Source organism: Cavia porcellus, unplaced genomic scaffold, assembly GCF_034190915.1.
Source record: "Cavia porcellus strain 051 isolate PalLab524CR breed Dunkin Hartley unplaced genomic scaffold, mCavPor4.1 scaffold_5, whole genome shotgun sequence".
NCBI classification, from domain to species: domain Eukaryota; kingdom Metazoa; phylum Chordata; class Mammalia; order Rodentia; family Caviidae; genus Cavia; species Cavia porcellus.
Window position 1 is genome coordinate 48614411 of NW_026947488.1, and position 20172 is coordinate 48634582.

Below are 20172 nucleotides of genomic sequence, written 5' to 3' on the forward strand. Positions count from 1 at the left end.
TATCCAATGAGGTGGCATCTATCCCAATTCACAGAAAAGATAGAGCTTCGGAGAGTTTAAGAACCTTGCTCAAGGTCCCAGAGGATGTAAGTGATAGATCCAGAACTTAAATCCCAGATGGCTCTGATAAGCTCATACAAAAACCATATCCAGTACAAAAAGTTTCATTTTTACATCAGATGTTGTCTATATCCTGAAATTTGTAGGGAATTGTCCTTCCCTGCTTTCGTACCTATTGCCCTTCCACATTCAGCTCAGGCTTGAATTTACCGTGGAAGCATTCTCTGCACTCTGCCCAACCCAAGGCTGGGCTAAAATGGGCAGCCCCGTGGGATGCTACACTTGTGCCCTAATCCAGTCCTGCTTTGATTTTGCTCTTTTCTTTAGTTACCCCCCCCCTTCACATTCCTACTCACTGCCACATCCCCAAGCCTACAGAAGAGCCTGCCTGTCACATATGACATAGGGTTTCGTCATCAGGAAGGCTGCAGGGATGTTCCCAATCTCATCTGCCAAAGGCAAGGAAGTCTCTGAACACTATATAGCAAGAAGAATGATGATAATGTCTCACTAAGCCAGGAACAAACTGACCTGAGGACACAGTGTCTCCCTGCACATCTCAGGCAAGAGAAAAAAAGGCGGGCCTGCAGGGCCATGTGCACCCTAGCTTTCCTGGGCCTCCATTTCCTCGTCTGTTAGAAATGACAGCACTGACCTCCACAGCCCTCCACCTCTGGCAAGGGGTAGTTCCAGGGATGTCCCAGCACCTGCTGGGCAGCTCAGGGGAGACACAGAAATGTAAGGTGTCTTCCTTGATCTCTAGAAGTTGACACTAACTGTAAAGACAAGGCTCACAAACATGCTCCAAAAAGTTAGAAAAAATAAAAGTTAGAAAAAAAATGAAAGTTAGAAAAATGAGAGAAAAAACCAGGCAAGGGTAAAATATCAACTAAGCAGAGAGGGGATGGACTAATACTGCAACATGATTCATTCCAGGGTCATTCCGATCCGTGCCAGGGGAGCTGGGTGTTTATATTGCTACACCGGACAATCATCAGCTAAAAGCTACCTCCAGAACATAAATTCCCAAGTATTCTTTGTGCAAAAAGTGGATCTGAGTGTAAAGGAGCCTGGGAAATATACTTTTCTACAACACAGAGCAGAGTGTGAAGGGCTTTAGAGTGATCTACAAGCCATCAGCGACAGGTATTCCAGGAGATGAGGAGACTCTGTCTTGGAATTATAAAATACTTGGGGGCCAGAGGTAGCCATGCAGGCTGGGAGGAGAACCAAGAAGCCAACCTGCACCCTCCCATGAGCCAGTGGCAGTCGTGTTCCAGGAGGAGAACCAAAAGCTAAGCCATGCCCTCCTGTGAACTAGCTAGCATGCAGGTGGGGAGACAAGAAGAAACAACCTCCAACCCCAAGCAACTGACTGATTCAGAGGAACACAGGCTGAGATGATAACAAGTGAAGTAAAAAAAAACAACTTCATTCTTGAATTGTTTGATTGACTTTGCAGGCCTAAAGCTAGTAGTCTGAGCGTCTATTTAGAGGATAACAATATGCCATATAGCAACTATGGGGGATTTCCTTCTGTCTTGTTTTTGAAATCTGATATTGTTCTTACTTTGTTTTGTTTTGTTCCATTTTATTGTTTTGTTTTATTCCCTTTAAAATAAAAATTCATTCATTCATTAAATGCTTGTAGTCTGGGCCCCCAATTTTTAAAAGAGTAACTCAGGGTGATCCAAAGTTCCCAGAACCTCCTGAATGTAGAACCTGGTGACATGGTTATGAGGTTCTGATGTAAATGATAGCTGACTCACACAATGTTCACTAAGAACTTTGGGACCTGGAATTTTTAGTTCGCAGGAGTCCCCCAGGTCTGTTCTTTCTTATCACTGGAAAGGGGAACAGCATGAGGCATGTCAGGTGGAGGTGCAGCTACAGAGTCTGGTCAAGCATTAAAGAAAACCCAAATTAGACTTCACTGATGAAGGCAGGAATGTAAGACTTCGGAGGGGCATCAGTCTCCTGGGATACGAAACATCTTGATGTCTTCGTGCTGATGGTATTCAGGGAGAAGGAGATCTAGGGAGCTGGAAAAAGTGAGCAAAACTCCAGGACTGCCTGGAGTCCCTGCAGGAGCAGGAATGTATACCTTGGTCACTTGCCCCACAAGCTGCCCCTTGGAGACTGTGTCTGCCATGAGCCACGGCATAGAGTGAGGACCCATCTGACAAAGAGTAAGCTTTGGAGAGTGGTGGAAGGGCACAGGGAGGTGCAGAAATGTCCACAAAATCCTCAATCCTCTCTGTCCTTCTACAGTGGATCCCAAGTGGTGCCTTCAAGCAGACTGAGTTGCCTTTCACTCACTGCCAAAGCGTCCACAACTCCAAGGCCTCTATTACGTGTTTCCCTACCCCATCACCTGTAGGCCTAGCTTAGTCCCACAGCTGCCAGTTCTTCTGTCCCACATCCTCACCCAGTTCTTCTCATTGAGAATCATCCGGTCTCTAAGAAGCTCTCCCCTTCTCCACATCATGAAGGTATAAGGAGCTATAAACTGTAAACTCTGCAGAATGATAGCATCCCGATATGTTCCTTCCTCCAGCCTTGCCTGGAGATGCAAAATTTTAGACACAAAAGTGATGTGTTAACTGCAAAACCCCAAACATGTGACAGGCAAATGGGAGAGACACCTGGGGGTGGGGCGGTCCTCTGAAGTTATCAGGTAGCAGGACCAGTGTCTCCAGAACTGGAAGAGGGGCAGAAGCACAGTGCCCTTTTGAATCTTTCACAAACTCTCCAAACTCAGTGTAGATGCTCCTCTGGGACCCAGGCCCATGAGGCTGCAGACTCTGAATCAGAGGACTACACAATAGGAAGGAAAGAATGGGATCAGATGTCCAATATCCATGCCAGCTGATGAACTTGCAATTACTATAACAATTCCCTTTCTTTGATTCATAATGACTTTTTAGTCAGATTAGAATCAAGTCAAAGTCAGTGGCAATAATGTCTCTTTATGATCCTAGCACAGGCAATGAAAAATGAAAAGCTGGGGGAAAAAATATCCTCTTATTCTGCTTGCAAGCCAAGCAAATGCCTTTGTAACTTCTTCTTCATTCAAGAAGAAAAAGGCAGTCTTAAAAACTCTGTTAAATATCAAATGTTCCCTTCCAAGAAGGGACAAATTCCACTTTAAAATCAAAAAAAGGACACTGTCTTACAATGACTTTACATAAATGGCCATGTGTGTAACCTGCACAGAATTAAGCTGGTTAAAAATTACATACTACAAGAAATTGAATCCCATATAATCCAAATATTTAAGTGTACATTCTTTTCCGTACTACATTTCAGCCAATATTGTAGAACTAATGAGTTTTAAAAGTTGCTGTTACCAGTTTTGTCTACTGTAGCAGGATATCTCAAGTTACAACAAAATCTTAGGAAGTAAGACTGAATGGTATCTGTTTTAGAAATAACCTATTCTTTACCAACTCCCACCTTGCCCTGTCCCTTCAAAATCATCAGCAGCTGTCTCCTGTGACAGACAAATAATGTAAGAATTGTGAAAACTCAGTTCAATTTATGTAGCATATCTCTGTCCACTGTCTGGCCATCTGTCATGTTCTGCTCTGTTGGTCATGTACTGAGTGGCATGTAAATATAGACATATGTATAAAATAGATGTGTCTATAAGACACCATGTAGGATATAAGCAGTTAATGTATTTTATTTTATATGGAATTTACTTTTAAGGTTTGAATCAGGACTTCTGAGAACCTGTAGTGAAATACCTTAAGCTATTAACTGTAAGGCATGGAATAGGAGTCACTCAGTGGATTGGTTATATGTTGTAGTCTTCTTATGTCTGCATTTGTTATTGTATTAATAAACCATATTAAAAACAATCAGCTAACAAAAGAAGAAAAGAAGAAGAAAAAGACACAAAGAAGCCTTGCCTTAGTTCATAAGCCATAACTGGGAGACAGGCCCTGATACCAAGCAGTGAGTGCTCTGGTCTGGTTCAGGGTGGCTGACATCAGTTCCTGGTCTCTGTCATCACCAGCATCTCCAAAGGGAGATGCCTTCTTGGGCCTCTGCACCACCATCCTGATGGGGGTTTCCCTGCTCATCATTATTTCCCCTGAGGGTTTCGGTGAAACCCTCAATCAGGACCAACATCATTACCACGTCATCGGCCATCCCTCTCACTCTATTCAGCACTGGAGTTTGGCCCAGTGTTACTGCTACAAGAAACCTTCCCAGCCTAGCTTTTCAGGCACAGTGGGTCACTCCAAAATGTCATGCGTGGGTATTAGAGCATCTCTCTCTCCTAACAGGCTGTAAGCTTGACAGGCACTAACTGCCACTAACTGCTAACCTCAGTGTGCTCCTGAGGTTCTTGGGGTTAAGGACCGGTGAGAGGATGAGAAAAATAAAGAAGAGACAAAGCTGGGGTCAGGTGGAGCCCTTATCCTCCTGATGGGAGGAAAGGAACTGCTCAACCACTGTAGCACCTTTATTTATATACTGGGAAAAATGATGTCAATTTCAGCCCCTCTGCCTAGCAACCCTTTGCTTGGTAGCTCCGGGCCCCTTGCCTTCTTTGTGCTGGGACAACTTGTTTACATAGCTTGTTCTGATCTTTCTGTTTGTTTGGGGGGGGCGGGGTTGGCCTTGCCTTAGCCCCACACATGTGATCAGTCTCCAGCTTCAACGGCTCCCTATACTGAACTGATTTTCAGTCTTTGCTTCCCTGTTGCCAGCAAATCCCTAGAACAGAGTAGGGTTTCAACATCCCCTTACAGAATAAAATGTGGATTTTGGTGAGAAAACATTGCAATAGCACACACCTTAGTTCCACCTCTGACCACCACTTGCCCTGTGTACATAGCCCTAAGCAAGCCCATCCCTTCCACCCACCATCCACTCCTCTACCGCCATGGTCCTCAGACAAACCACAGTGTCTTTGTCTTCTTTTCCATGTCTTCCAACCTCCCAGGAAGTAGTCAGTGAAAGATGTGATGTGATCTGGATTCTCAGAGGATGGGAAGCAGTCCTCCAAGGTTGAGAATAACCTCGACAAAGCCTGAGAGAAGACGATACAGAAGGGAGGAGAAGAGCCGGTGTTGAGCAGGTGTGCTAGCACTGACAAACGGGAGGGTCAGGGGAGACCCAGATGCAGTGGGCAGCGTTCAGATGAGGACAGGCTGTCTTGAGGAGGTGAGCAGCATTCAGGTGGGGAGTTCCAGCAACAGTGAAATGCAAGACGTGAACCCAGCCAAGAACAGTGATGTGTCCAGAGCAGGACCTAGAGAACTTGCTGCCAACCACACTGAGATGAGCATTGAAGGCTTACTATTGTACTCACACAAGACGCTAAGCACAAGGGCAGAGGAGAGGGACAGGCCTAGGAGCGGGTTACGGGGGTACATCCTACACAAGGGGAAAGGGAATGGGGTACAGAGCCCAGGAATAAGTCATCATAGCAGTGCCCCATGAGAGCCTGAAGTCAAAGGAAAAATCAGTAATACGGATCCAACTTTATGAAAATAATATTTTATTCATCATGAATTTTATTAATTTTCCTCATTTTAAATATTTTATTAAAATGCTATTTATATTGAGAGACAGGATAGGATATAACTGTCCACCAGTATCCTTCTCAAGAGCAGGAGACCTGAGACAGCTGAGCCCAAGCACTGGGTCCAGCCCAGTCCTGGGCTTCGAACCCTGGCACTGGCATTTCTCAGGTCTGCAGTCTTGGTTAGACACTTTGCATCCTACACGTGGGGTCCTCACCTGGAAAATATCACCTGCCTATTAAACTTGTCACAGTGCTGACCTGCATGGGTGATTTCTAAAGATTTTTCCCATCCCTAAGCACACGAGGGAGTGAAGAGGAGCACAGAAGCATGGAGGAAAGGGAAAGAGAAGTCCGGTCAGAAATTAGGCTCCTTTCCACATCTGACAGACGGGGCGCAGGGCCAGGCAGCGGGGAAGTAGGGAGTCTAACCCTTATTTTCCCTGGGAGGATAAGCCTGGTGCTCAGAGTGGGCTGCAGCCTGGCTGCTCTCTGACTCAGCCACTCTCCTACCCCAGTCCTAAGATCATGTTACCCTCATGGTGACAACCACAGACACTCAGCCTAACTTCCTGAGACGGCCAGGGAGAGGCCATGGAGGAGGGCCACTCTGCCATCGCTTCTGCGCGGTTCTCTCTGTACAGAAGCCTGTAACTGCAGCACGCTGTCCCCTAGTGGAAAATGTCCATGTTTGGTGTCTGTGCAAAGGAGAATCTCTATGGAAAGTTTGAGAAAGATTCCCTCTGGCTGGGAATGTGAAAAACCCTGTGCCTTTCCCATTTAAAGAAAGAAAAAGAGGAAGAAAGGAAGAAAGGAAGAAAGAAAGAAAGAAAGAAAGAAAGAAAGAAAGAAAGAAAGAAAGAAAGAACATACTTGAGATGTAGCTATTTTTGTCTCAGATTCAAAAGCAGCTGGCTTGGCCAGTGCTGACCTGGCCTGGATTCTCATCACTTTGTTTGCAAAGGCGAAGGGACCTACCACCCAGAGGTGACACAGACCTCGATACGTTCATGTTTCTATTTGAGAATCTGTTTGCTGTTGCTGTTGTTTACTGTTAGTAATTTACAAACAATAAAAGGTAAAAAGCTTAAGAATCATGTCCATTTGAAACAAATATTTAAGTGTGAAAAAGAAATTATAAAAGTATTAGAAGGAAAACAATAGCAAATGCATTATAATTCCAAGTATAAAGTCCTTTGTAAATAAATTAAAAATTCAGAAGCCATAAAAAATGACTAATTCATACAACTACATAAAAATAAAAACTTTCCAGAGGATGAAAGTATATTAATAAAGCCAAAAGATGTGAAGTGTGGTGGCACATGCTTGTAGAGCAGCACTCAGGAGGCTGAAGCAGGAGGATTGCTGAGAGTTCAGGCCAGTTTGGGCTGCACAGTAAGTTCAAGACTAGCCTGCACTACAAAGTGAGACCCTGTCTCAAAAACATTTTAAAAAATAGAAATCCAAAACAGAAACACCAACTAATACATAAGTCAAAGGGCTAATTCTACAAATTCAAACAGAGGGAAAAAAAATCTATGCAAATAAGAAAGGGGCCTGACTGTGCCTTAGAAGAAAATTAAAAAAAAAAAAACAAGGATCGACTTACAAGAGAAGAAATACAAATGTCCAATAAACATTAAAACAGTTCTTACTTAATCACAGATAAGTAATGCAGGTTAAAACAATAAAATACCTCTTTAAAACTGTACTTTGGGGGGTAGGGATTTAGCTCAGCGGCATAAGCGCCTGCCTTGCAAGCAGGCAGTCGTGAGTTCGAACCCTGGTACCGATAAAAACGAAAAAGACAAAAAAAAAAAAAAAAAACTGTACTTTGGCTGCGATGATAGCTACTGAGATAAATTACAGCTCAGTAATTGCAGTGTTTAGTGTTTCAGGGGCAGTCTGGTCATCTATTCAGAGGATAACAATATGCAATGTAGTGTCTGCAGAGGAGCTCCTTCTGAAGGTGGTAGCCATTGTTAATTCCCTTCCATCTTGTTTTGAAGTCCTGTATCATTTTCATTATTTTGTTCAGTTGGGTTTTATTCTGTTTTGTCTTGTTTGATGTTATTATATCCAATGGCATGGGCAGCTATTTCAAAGATAACAAGATACATTATGGTAGCCATTTGGATGCTATCTTGTTTTGAAGTCCTTTGTTGCGTTCATTGGTTTGTTTTTATTGCTTCTATTCTGTTCTGTTTTGTTTGATTTTTACTATGCTTAAGTTATGGGCAGCTATTTTGAAGTCAATAAGAGGCATTATGGTAACCATTGTTGATTTCCTGTTATCTTGAAGTCCTGTATCACTTACACTGTTTTGTTTGAATTTGCTTTATTCTGTTTTGTTTTGCTTGGTTTTATTCTCTTTAAAATAAAAATTACCAAAAAATAAAACTGTACTTTAAGAATGTAAACATTTAACGGGGCCACTGTGATGGCAGTGTGGGGAAAGAGGCACATAGGTGCACTCTTAGCAAGGCTGTGTGTTGATCAAATTCTCCCAGAGAACAACTGAGCAACCCCACTCAACTTTACAATCCACAGAGCATTGATATGGCAGTTCCACAATGAGTGATTAAACTCCAGATGAACAGAAAAAAGTATCTGATATAAATATATTTAACATGTTCATTACAACTCTGCTTTGTGGGAACAAAACACTAGAAGCAATCTCAATTTGGACCAATAAGAAAATGTGCAGTAAACTGTGATGTATCTACTGAAATGGAATACTATATCCCCGTTAGCAGCATTAGGGAGACGTGAGTTTAACTGTGTGAATAAATCTCCAAGATATATTAGTGAAGATTGAAATTTGATGTATAGTGAGTGAGTCTTATTACAAATAAAAGCCTGAGGGTATAACAGGACTTTTTAAACTACAAACACTCAAACACTTGGGTAACTGTGGCTTAAACTACAAGGGGTTTAATTAGGGCATGTAATAAGAAATGTAATGGTTGGAAACCCAGAATTGATAGCAAAGTTATCAAAACCTGTCATTATGCTCCCTATTCTCAGGCTACTTGATGTCCTATTGTCACTTCCTGTTACAAAATGTGTGCCTCTATTCTACGCACCACATCCACACCACCTAAGGCAAAAAGAAGGTAGACTGCCAATCAGTGAGCTTCTCATGCACTCTCCATTGGTCAGAACTGTATCACATAACTGAACCCACTTTCCACCTCTATTCAGGTGCAAGGATATCTGGGAAAGTACCTAGTGTCAAAATCAAAAAGGAGCATACTGCTATGACTAGCTTGGCCAATCACAACTTGACTTCTGAAGCTTGGTACATTGCCATTCTAATCCTCAAGTAGGATTGATTATCTGGGTGTTAACCCATATATTTTTAGCACAGCAATAAATTAATTTTAGCCTAATTGTAAAAATGTCTTAAGTGAATGGGTGAATGAATCATCAAACATCCTAGAGGCATGGCCATTTGATTGGCTTTATTAAGAAGAGAAATGATAACTCATATTAGTGACCCCAGATAAGGCAATTTAGAGGATCTAACATGAGAAAAGGTAAAATAGCAATTCTCAGAAGGGTGTGGAGTCTGCCTTGAGCTCCCAGATCATTTTCCAAGAGCTAGCAAAAGGGCTCAGAATTTACCATTAGCCTGATCTTGTGTTATGTAAGATAGGTCCAGGTCTCTTCCTTTAAGGGCTGGGAACTTCCATAGAGTACAGGTATGCTGTTTCTGCCTTAGTGCTGAAAGGTGCAGTTGTGTCCTGTTTATTTCAAGCTACAAGTACTCCCTGTTTGACAAAGGAGTGATACCACAAAATCACCTTAGACCAGAACTGCATCTAGAGTTTTGTTCAACTCTCATATTTTCTAACAAGTATCTTCACCTTAATGGGGTTGCTGTAGATTAGACCTGGAATGTTCCCCAAAGGCCTATGTTTGAAAGGCTTGGTCTCCAGCCTGTTGTACTTCTTAAGAGGCAAGGTGCAGGTCTGTCATTGGAGATGAGCCCTCCAAGATTGTAGAAATTCACCCTCTTCTTTCTACGTCTTTTCCTCTTTCAGCCATATGGGAGGTTTATTTTTCTCTATGTACTCCCCACCATGGTGGGCTACCTCACCACAGCCCCCAAAGCAGCAGACTGGCCAACCATGAACTTAAACCCCCAAAACTGTGAGCCAAAGTAAGTCTTTCCTTTTTTAAACTTGATTATTTCAGGCATTTTGTTACAGTAATAGCAAGCTAACTGACACAGAGATTAGGTTCCCTCATTTTCAAAATGGGCCCCGTGGATCTACAAACTCAAGAGCCCTCTGAAGTCCTCAAGGTAATAGCACACACTCTCCTTCACTGCAGCACCTGTAGGATCTGCTTTTAGAGATTCCAGAGATTCAACACACCTAAATTCAAGTCCCAGCTCCCTCAATGCAAGATCTGTGACTTTGAACAAATTATTTAACTCCTCTCAATATATTTACTTTTCTGAATGACACAAACAACAACAACAAAAATATTTCACAGGAAAGAAGTGCACGTATTATCAAACTGAATGAGCACCTTCTGTCCTTTTCTGACCTCTTTGCAACCTCTGAAAATGTCCTCACAGCCTCCTCTTCTCTTTGAAGTCGCTCTTTCTCCTCCTTCCACCATCTCTTATGCGCCCCGCCCAGCTCTTCACAGCCTCTGCTTCTTATTCTCCCTCAGGGAATTTTCTTCTCCAACCACTCTTCAAATGCCAATATTTTCAGAATTTAAAAGATGCTCAGCTCACTCAAAGCAAAAGGAATGCAAATTAAAACATGGATAAATCATGTTTTTACTCTTCAGATTAGCAAAGCATGAGGGGTTTGGCAAGCCTTTGAGCAGCGATGTAGAAACAAGCCCTCTTATGCACTAAGTATACTTGGTAAAAACCTTTTTGGAGGTTGGGACAATTTGGCACAATCAATATTTTAAAAGCCCATGAGGATTTTCGGCAGCAATTCAATCTATTATAAGACTTTGTCCTAGAGATAAAGCCTACTAAACATCTACCCAATGTCTATCATCTCCTTTACTGCAAATTTTTTCTGAAAGAAGCAACATGCCCAAAAAATAGCCATTTCTTAGCCTCTCTCCAGATATTCCTATCTGGAGAGTTGCTTGACACAGGTCTAATAAAGTATAAGCAAAAAAGTATTTGGAAGTTGTCTTAGTTACTTTTGTTATTGCTGAGACAAAACACCTGACACTCAAAGTTAAAGGAGGAAAGGTTCATTTAGTTCACCGTCTGTAGAGGTTTCAGTCCATAATCAGCTGGCTCCGAGGCTAGTGGCACAGCAGTTCACGGTGGGCAGAAGGAGGCAAAGCAAGCCAGGGATGACCACAGCTCTTTCTATCCCTTATATCTTATCACGGCTGCTTAGGGAGGTGGCACTCACACTCTTAATCCTAGTGCCCTTGATCCTAGCATTGCACCGTAATCAATGACACACTCTAGATCCAGCCATGTCTGAAAAAGCTACACTTATGACCAAATGGGAGAGCATCTACACATGAGCACAGCAGCAGCTTTCAGCAGATTTTTATAAGATAACAGACTCACCTGGTAATGCAATTTCCTCCATTCTCCCTCCTACCTGGACTGTAGGTATGGTTGATACACTGAAAAGCAATCTCATCGCCATGAAAAAGTGAGCATGGAGAATATACTGAGATACCCTTGGGACACTAAATCAATGCCAGTGTTTGCCAACCCCACATTTCTCATCGCATGAGAAAAAGTAAGCCTCTATTTTTGTTTGACTCTCTATTGTTTGAATGTTCTGTTACATGTAGCCAAAGTGAATCCCAAAATAATGTTTATGGAGACAAGGATATTTTTACAATGCTGTTTATATGGAAACATACTGGATTCTTGTTTTTTAGGGTAACTGGTTGATTAAATATTAGATTTACATATTATGGAATATTATGCAACTATATAAAGGAGGTGGATTTTTAGTTCAAATAAAGGATGACATCCATGATATTTAGTTAAACTTTGAAGAAAAGATGAACAGCAAACATAGTGTACTAACATTTACATAAAAGGAAACTTTCTATTTACTACATATCCTCTTGTATTGTTTGAATGTTAACTATGTGTCTCTTTCATCTTCCCAAAGGATTGTGTTCTGTTTTATCTAAGAAAGAAGGAAAAGAGAGAGAAAGAGACAGGGAAATCTCAATAATCTCTGGGATTGGTTCTTTTCAGTGGATGACCCCATGCTGCGGGTCACCACAGATACATGAATATTCAGCCCTGAGCCCTCAGACGGATGCCACATTTACCTAAGTAACCATCCACTGGATGCCTGAATGTGGAGGTTACCCAGGCCCCAGGCCCACAATCCTGCCTCTCCACTGTGTTCTCTTAAAATATGCCGAACTTCAACGAGCAACGCACACTCAGTGGCCCTGTCATCTGGGAAAGGAGGGATCAGTCCAGGTCCTGTTTACTTCCCTCTGTCTCAAAATTCTTCCTCCTCTTCCCATCTGGTTTCTTGGGTCCCCTGAAAGCGCCTGCAGCAGTCTAAACCTTCCTGGAGCCTAGCCAGACGCCACGCTCACAATTGGGCATCTTCCTTGCCCCTCTTCAGTGATACCACACCGTTAGCCCTGCTCCTGTCTTTCCTTCTAGACTGAACCTCTTCTAGAGAAAGGAGCCACATTTTCCTCTTTGCTCAATTCTGTCCATCCATAATAGGGGTCATCAGTCAATCGCATGGGCTAAAAACTGTGCCCAGGGTCTCACCCCACATCTGATCGTGTCCACTCCATTCAGCTTTCTGTCTAGTCCAGGACCATTCATTGTCACCATCTCTGAAGCCACTGTCCTAACCCACCCCATTTCTTCTTTTTCACATTCCTACCCACAGCCCCGACCTGGGCTCCCTCAATCCAGTGGGGCCCCTCAAACACTGATGTCAGGGTGGGATATTTAAAATTATAAATAAACTGCTCAACAAATAGAGGATAGGTAGGTAGGTCAGTAGATAGAGGAGTGTTGCACCATCTTCCCATGGAAACGAGGCCCCATTACACCTCCGGACCACTACAAGGCCCTCCCCATCCTGCTTTAGCCTCTGAGCCCGTCCCAAAGCCTTGTCTCAGCTGCAGGAAGCCGTTTATATTTCAGAACTGTCATTGTCTCCAATCTCTGTGCCTGTTCACGCATTCACTGATCTACAAGGAGCACTCAGCTTCCCACTTCAGTCCTTCATCTTGCATAAATTATAGTCAAGCCCTTCATGCACAGCTCCAAGGCTGCCTCCTCCAGGAAGCTCCTTGTGACTGCCCAGCCTCACAAAAGGGCCCTGGGCATTAATGTCTCCCCTCTGCACCATGAGCTCTTAGGAGAGGGGCCATAACTCGTCTGACCTCCATTCCTGGAGCCTTGAAAGTAGATGGCAGGCTGACCAGAAATGTTGGTCAACTGATCAAAGAAATAAGTGAATGAACGGGTTCTTGGTGAACTGAACTGAGACATGTGTGAATTACCTGACACCATGCCAGATGCACAGATGTGCAACCAGTTCACCTTCCCTCTGCCCTGCCTCTCCTGTGACCCACGTCCCTGAGTCTTTCTAGCCTGTGGGTAGAAGAGGAGTCCCCTTGACAACAAAGTGTGTATGTTGCAGCCTTGGCCTCCTCTGCTCATGCAGACACCCTGTCCTTGCTCAGAGATTCTGAAGTCCCCAGAGGGTTTTACAACCTAAACCACCAGCGAGCTTCACCTCTGCCTCCTTTTTCCTCTCCTGCCCCAGCCCCACCTCCAAGATGCACACAGCGCAAGGTGCTATCTATCGTTTTGCAGTTCAGACCTGCAGCTCTTCACTCCAGCAGGTGCAGCAGGAGCTGGGCAGGTGCGGTGGGTGAAGGCCCCAGCCCAGCACAGGGCCTCCCTGCCTCCCTTCTCTGAGCTCACCCTGCCTCTCACACCTGCTGTGGGCACCTCTACAGCTCTCCACTTGCCCAGTAGGAACGGCTGCTTTCCCTGTTCGTCTCTAACCTATGGGCCTGCAGAGGCCTTTCTGAGCTTGGCCCGGGGCCCCAGCCATCAAGAGCCCAGAGCTGACACAGTTTATTCTGTTGCTACTGCTTCCAAATCCGAACCGTGACCAAAGGGGAAAAAGCAGGATGAAAAGCCACAGGAACAGGACGTCCTTTTCAGAGGCCTCTCCCGTTCTGTCAGGGGCCTCGTCCAAAAGAGACTTTAATTGGTCAAACTATGTGTTTTTCACTGAAAGAAAATGCCATAAAATAAAATATGATTCACATTTGGCACAGTGGGGGGAGGGGGAGGCTTTTCAAGAGGAACTGAGGGAGGGTGGAGTGGGGAGGGCCCAGAGCCCCCGTGATTCCCAAGGGGACCAGGACATGTCCCAGGGCGGCCTGCAGCCAGTGCCCTGTCAGGCTACAGTGATCGGCGCCACGGTCAGCCCTCAGCTTACCAGCTGGTGCCCAGCATTGACCTGAGGCCAGCTGCCTGCACCCATGGGTGAAGGAAAAGGAGAGACACCCACAGCCTGGAAGCTGGATGAGCAGAGGAGACTAGGGGGAGCTTCTGTCCTCCCAAACCTGGCCTCGGAGGCCCGGGTCCCCCCACCCATGATTCACTTGACTGACTGATGCTGGGGCTGGAAGACCAGGGCAAGGCTAATCACTCCCCTGGGAAGTTTTGATAAGAAGAATCAGAAGTGGCCATGAGGACAGAGAAAATCCACTCTTTGTGTAAGATGACAGAGACAGAGTTGACAGAGGAGAGCAGGAAGGTGGGTGGAGAAAAGGCGGAGGAAGAGAGGCTTCAAAGAATCAGGAGGGAGCTAAACGAGGTGGAGGCCACACGTCTCTGTGGCAGGGATCCCCACACTGCACAGGTCTCTCTGCCAGCCTGGTGACTCTGGTGTGGAAGTGGAAGTGGGGGTTCAACTGGTTCCGGGTTAGACAAGGTTGGATGATCTAGTGGAGGGGCAAGGAAGCTAAGAATCTTCGAAGCCCCTCGACAGAGAAAGGGACCAAAAGGATGTGGTTGCCAGTGACTTGGAGGAAGAACAGATGGAGTGTGTCTTGAAGAAGGAGGAAATTTGTTTTCAAGGGAGTTGCAAAGTAAGTATACAAAAGTAAAACCTGAAGGGATCCAACATTATTTTTGGCAGAAACAACATATTACTTAAGACAGGAAGGTGGGGGGACTTTCTTAGAAGAACCTGAAGCTTAGCAAGACTGCGTGTCTGCATGGGAACTGGGCTCTGGGAGTCAGAAAGGAAGAGTACAGATAGAAACAGATACGAGCAGGAGGATGTGGCAGTGAGGGGACAGTCAGGGAGACCTCAGAAGGATCTTCTTTGAGCACAGCTCCTGGTCAGTGAGTTGATACCCAGGACAACAGCTATGAACAAATCATAATTCTTTAGAAGTATATTTGGGGGAAAATAATCATTTGGTCTCTTGAAAAAATATGCTCTCTGTTAATAAATAAAACTCCGTAAGGTTCTTATTGGAAAACGATGAAGCCCTTCACAGTTGTATAGGAGGGAGTAGATATAGTGTTCTGTATATCAGGAGCCACAAATGCATACAAATTACCACTACAAAAAAAAAGGAAGAGAAAGAGGATGAGGGGAGGAGAAGGAAGAGAGAGCCAGGGACCACAACTCAATCCATTCAGCTTCCTAGAAGATCATGAAAACTGAAAATCAGTATGAACCAGAGCAATCAAGAGAGGCTTCCTGGAGGAGGCAGGATTTGAGCACATCATCCAAGGAAAGGTGAGCAGGAAGCTCACATCTCTGATCAACAGCTTGGGCCAACACAGGAGGGGACACCTTCCCAAGAAGACGAAAACAAATGCATTTTACCTGAGGCCTGAGGTGCTGTCATCTAATAAGCACCTCATTCCATTCGTAGGTCCTAGGTCCCAGGGAAGGGAGGTAGCCAGGGAGACACCTGTGGATGAAACAGGTGTACATATTGGTCCAGGGAAGGGGGAGAGGTCAGCAGGATGCAGCCAAGATGAAAGAATCTGCCATGGAGGAGCAGAAGATGTGGCCAGGGCCAGTGGGGGCTAAAAGCTCCGAGGCAGAGCAGGCAACCCAGAAGGAACACTGAAGACAAGCACACCCACCTCACAGCTATGCCCGAGACCAGCGCTGAAGAGGAGGCAGCGGTCCTGCAAGCTTGCTCACGTATGGTCCCCTGCGAGTCCCAGCACTGGCTCAGATCTCGTGGGCTTTTTGTCCCAGCCTGATGTTTGCTTTCCTCCTACAACTTGGTTCCCCGGCTGGAAGCAAACGTGAAGAGGCTCTGACCCAGCCCTGGGCCATGTGGCCGGCCGTATCAGGCCTTCACTCTCTCTTCCCCTCCTTTCCCTCTCTGGATGAGGAGTGCTGGTCTGATCAGTGCTGGGGACAAGCCAATGCCCATCTCCAGGCCTCCTCTGTCCTCCACCAGAACAATGGGTGTCATAATGCCCGTTCTCTTGTGTCACAGGGCATGCTAGGATGAAACAAGGTAAACGCCGGGAAAGGCTCTTTGGGAACTTTCAAATGCTGTGAAGGTTTATTATGATTATTATTCATGTCTGATTTCGCCGCCTCTGTGGAGCCCCAGCTTGCTTTTTGTGCCTACGCGATGCCAAAACAACCAGTCAAATCCATCAAAAAGTCACTCAATTGAGTGGGAAAAAATGCAGACAGCTCTGTTGTATATTATCAACAAAATACCCCACAGGCAGATAGCTCGAGTTTTTGAGATCATGAAGCGGGTTGTTCTAGGCACTGTTTTGAGTTTTTCTAGGGCTTTCACCTCCCATGAACCAAAAAAAAAAAAAAAAAAAAAAGAAAGAAAGAAAGAAAGAGAAGTTACAATGGAAAAATAAAGGTCCCCAGTTACTTCCCAGAGGTGAGCATGGCCTCAAGATGACAGGCTTATGGCAGGAGAAGGAGACAAAGACAGAAACTTTTACAAGGGACAGGGTCCCTCTCTCTCCACCCCTCACTCCTAACAGGTCTAAGCCAGTGAGTATTGTCCTCTGCTGGGGCTCCCACTGCCCCCAGTAAGGGGAGAAGGCGGGACAGCCAGCCAAGCCAGCCAAGGCCGAGGGAGCTCGGCCCTGACTCCATAGGGCTGGATTCCAGAAGATAAGGACTGGGCACGAGGGGCTGGCATCTGGGGAGAGAGAAGATCTGAGATAAGAGGGTGTTTTTAAATGCATGTCCCAGGAGAGACACTGTGGAGTGGCTGCCAGTCATGCTTGCTCCATGTGAGCAGTTCCACTAAGCATTTTGCTGAAGGAAAAGATGGGACCTAATTTTTAAGAGAAGATTGCTTGTCATCCGCAAGCTTTGATTACGTAGGCCTCCTGACACACCATCCTCATCAGTAGGTTTCCGTCTCTAAAATGAAGTTTCTGGATGAAAATGGAATATATATGAATGGAAAGCCACGTGGCATCCTGAATTTAATTCTACCAGCTAACAGGTCCTTCTCCAGCATCTGCACATTCCTAACCTCTTGCTAGATGGAAGACGTGGAGAGCAGAGGGTGTCAAGAATAGTAAGACCAACACGCAGCAGAGAGCCAAATGAGGCCAGCCATGGGGCGGTCATGGTTGAGTGGGGACCGGAGCTGCTCCCATGGACAAGGTAGGTCTTGAGAGAATATTTGGGAGAAATTTTGGTAAGCATCAAAGCATTTCTATTCGAACACATATTTTGCTGATGACCATGAGTACCATGTCTGTGACATAGCACTTGCCATCAGCGCTCCACTCGCATCCCCAGAACCAGCCATTCCCATGGCTGCAACTGCTACACCTTCAGCCCCTCCTGAGGGTCTCACGAGCATGGTGGACCTGCAGCACGGGTACCACAGTAGGCTGACTGTGTCACTGAAAGCTCTAAGCGGGTCACCATCACTGCAGGCTGCTGGGGCTCTCCCTGCATGAGTAGAGGGCAGGCAAGAAGTAATGGGGAATTAGCACCCACTCCCAGCAGCCCACCCCAGTGATCCACAGGAGTGGGTGTGTCATGCCCACCTCCACCACTCCAACAATGGGATAACGCTGAGGTGTCATGTCTGCATTTGGTACCAAGAACTTCTTGGTGGGATTACACTGTAGTTGCTCATCATAATAACTGGCTTGAAAACACACTTTTATTTGGCTTTATTTACTTTTTTATTTTATGGAAAAATGGTAAAACAAAATTTCATAATAACATAGGAAAATAACAATAGTTAGTATGTTGCATGTTATTATCTTTAAAGTAATTGCTCAGGGTATGAGATATGGGCACAAAAATTTCTCCAATTGATGTTAGCAAAAATCTGTCTTTTTAATGAACTAAGAGACACTAATAGTATAACTGGCTTGCATTATTTTACCTTTTCCCTATGGTCCTGTCCCCTTCCTCCCATCCTAGTTCCTTTTTCCTTTTGAAACATTTCTTCCCATTTCAAAATATTGATTGTACATTGTAGATCTTATTTACTTTTTCAATTTCTCATACAGGGGACAGAATGTGATATTTACACGTGTGAGACTGATTTACTTCATTTATGAACATGATCTCAAGTTGCATCAATTTACCTATAAAAGTCTCAAATTTATCCTCCTTTATAGCTGAGTAGTACTCCATTTTGTAAAAATACTACAACTTTTTAATCCATTCCTCAGTTGATGGGCATTTGGGTTGTTTCCAAAATTTAGCTATTACAAATTGTACTGCTATAAATATAAACATATCACTGTGGTATGATGGTTTTAATTCTCCTGGGAAGATACTCATAAGGTGAATAGCTCAAGCTAATGAAACTTCTAATCTTAGTTTTTTGAAGAATCTCACACTAGGGCTGGGGATTTAGCTCAGCGGCATAAGCGCCTGCCTTGCAAGCAGGCAGTCGTGAGTTCGATCCCTGGTACCGCTAAAAAGGAAAAAGACCAAAAATTAAAAAATAAAAGAGTAATTTTAAAAAAATGCTTCACAAGAATCTCCACACTCGTTTCCACAGTGGTTGTACCACTGTGTCTATATTCCCAGCAACAGTGGAGAAGTGTTCCTTTTTCCTCAGAGCCCCTCCAGCATTTGTTATTGGGTGATTTCTTGATGGTAGCCACTCTTTCTGGGGTATGATGGAATCTCAGTGTTGTTTTAATTTGCATTTCTTTAATGAACAGCGATGTTGAACATTTTTTATATATTTGTTGTCCATTTATATTTCTTCATCTGAGAAGTGTGAATTCATCTCAGATGCCCACTTTTGGAGTGAGTCTTTGAATTTGGGGGGTCTAATTTTTTCAGTTCTTTATATGTTCTAGTTAAAAGTCCTCTGGGGGACAATTCGTTAAAAATTTTTCCCATTCTGTGAATTGTCTTTTCGCTTTTCTTGATTTATTTTGCTGTACAAAACCTTTTTAACAAAATGAGATCCCAGTTATTGATTCTTTGAAGCATTTGCCATGCACTCTGGGTTTTGTTCATGAATTCTCTACCTACTCCTATGTCTTCAAGACTTATGCCTACTTTTTCTTCCAGTAGATTCAGTGTTTCTGTTATAATATTTAGATCTTTGATCCATTTTTACTTTAGTTTGGTACATGGTAATACTAAGCTAGACCCATGTTAATAGGCGTGGGTCTACTTTTAGTCTTCAGCATGTAGACAGTCAGTTTTTCCAGCACCATTTATTAAAGATGCTGTCTTTCTTCCAGTGAATATATTTGGCCCCTTTGTCAAAGATAAGGTAGATGAATGTGTTTGGAGTTGTGTCTGCATCTTCTAGTATGTTCCATTGGCCCTTAGTTCTGTTTTTTGCCAGTACTATGCTGGTTTTATAGCAGTAGCTTTGTAGTGTAATTTCAGGTTAGAGATTGTGATGCCTCCTTCCTTGCCTTTGATGCCCTGGATTGCTTTTGCCATCAGGTTCCAGATGAACTTTAGCACTGTTTTCTCTAGTTTTTTGAGGTATGCTTATGGTATCTTGATCAGGATTGCATTAAATCTGTATAACAATTTTGGGAATATGGCCACTTTCAATATGTTTATTATTCCTATCCAGGAAAAAAAGTACCTTTCTATTGTCTGAGATCCTCTTCAATCTCTTTTTTTAGAGCACTGTAATTTTCAATATGGAGATCTTTCTTCTTTTTTTAAACTTATTCTTTAGTATGTCATTTCTCTCTTTGGATGTTATTGTGAAGGATGAGGTTTCCCTAATTTCTCTTCTGTGAGTTTGTTGTTACACACATGAATATGACAGATTTTTGAGTGTTGGCTTTGTATCTAACTTTTCAACTGATTCTGGTTATTAAACCTAGATATCTTTCATGGAGTTTGGGGGGTTTTCTGTGCAAATACATCATGTCATCTGTGGATAATGATAATTTAATTTCTTCCTTTCCTATCTGTATTCCTTTTATTTTTCTTGTCTAATTGTTCTGGATAATGTTGCCAGAATTACATTAAATAGGAGTGGAATAGTGGACTCCTTATCTTGTTTTAGATTTTAGAATGAAAGCTTTCAGGGTTTTTTTTCCATTTAGTATGGTGTTGGTTGTTGATTTGTCATAG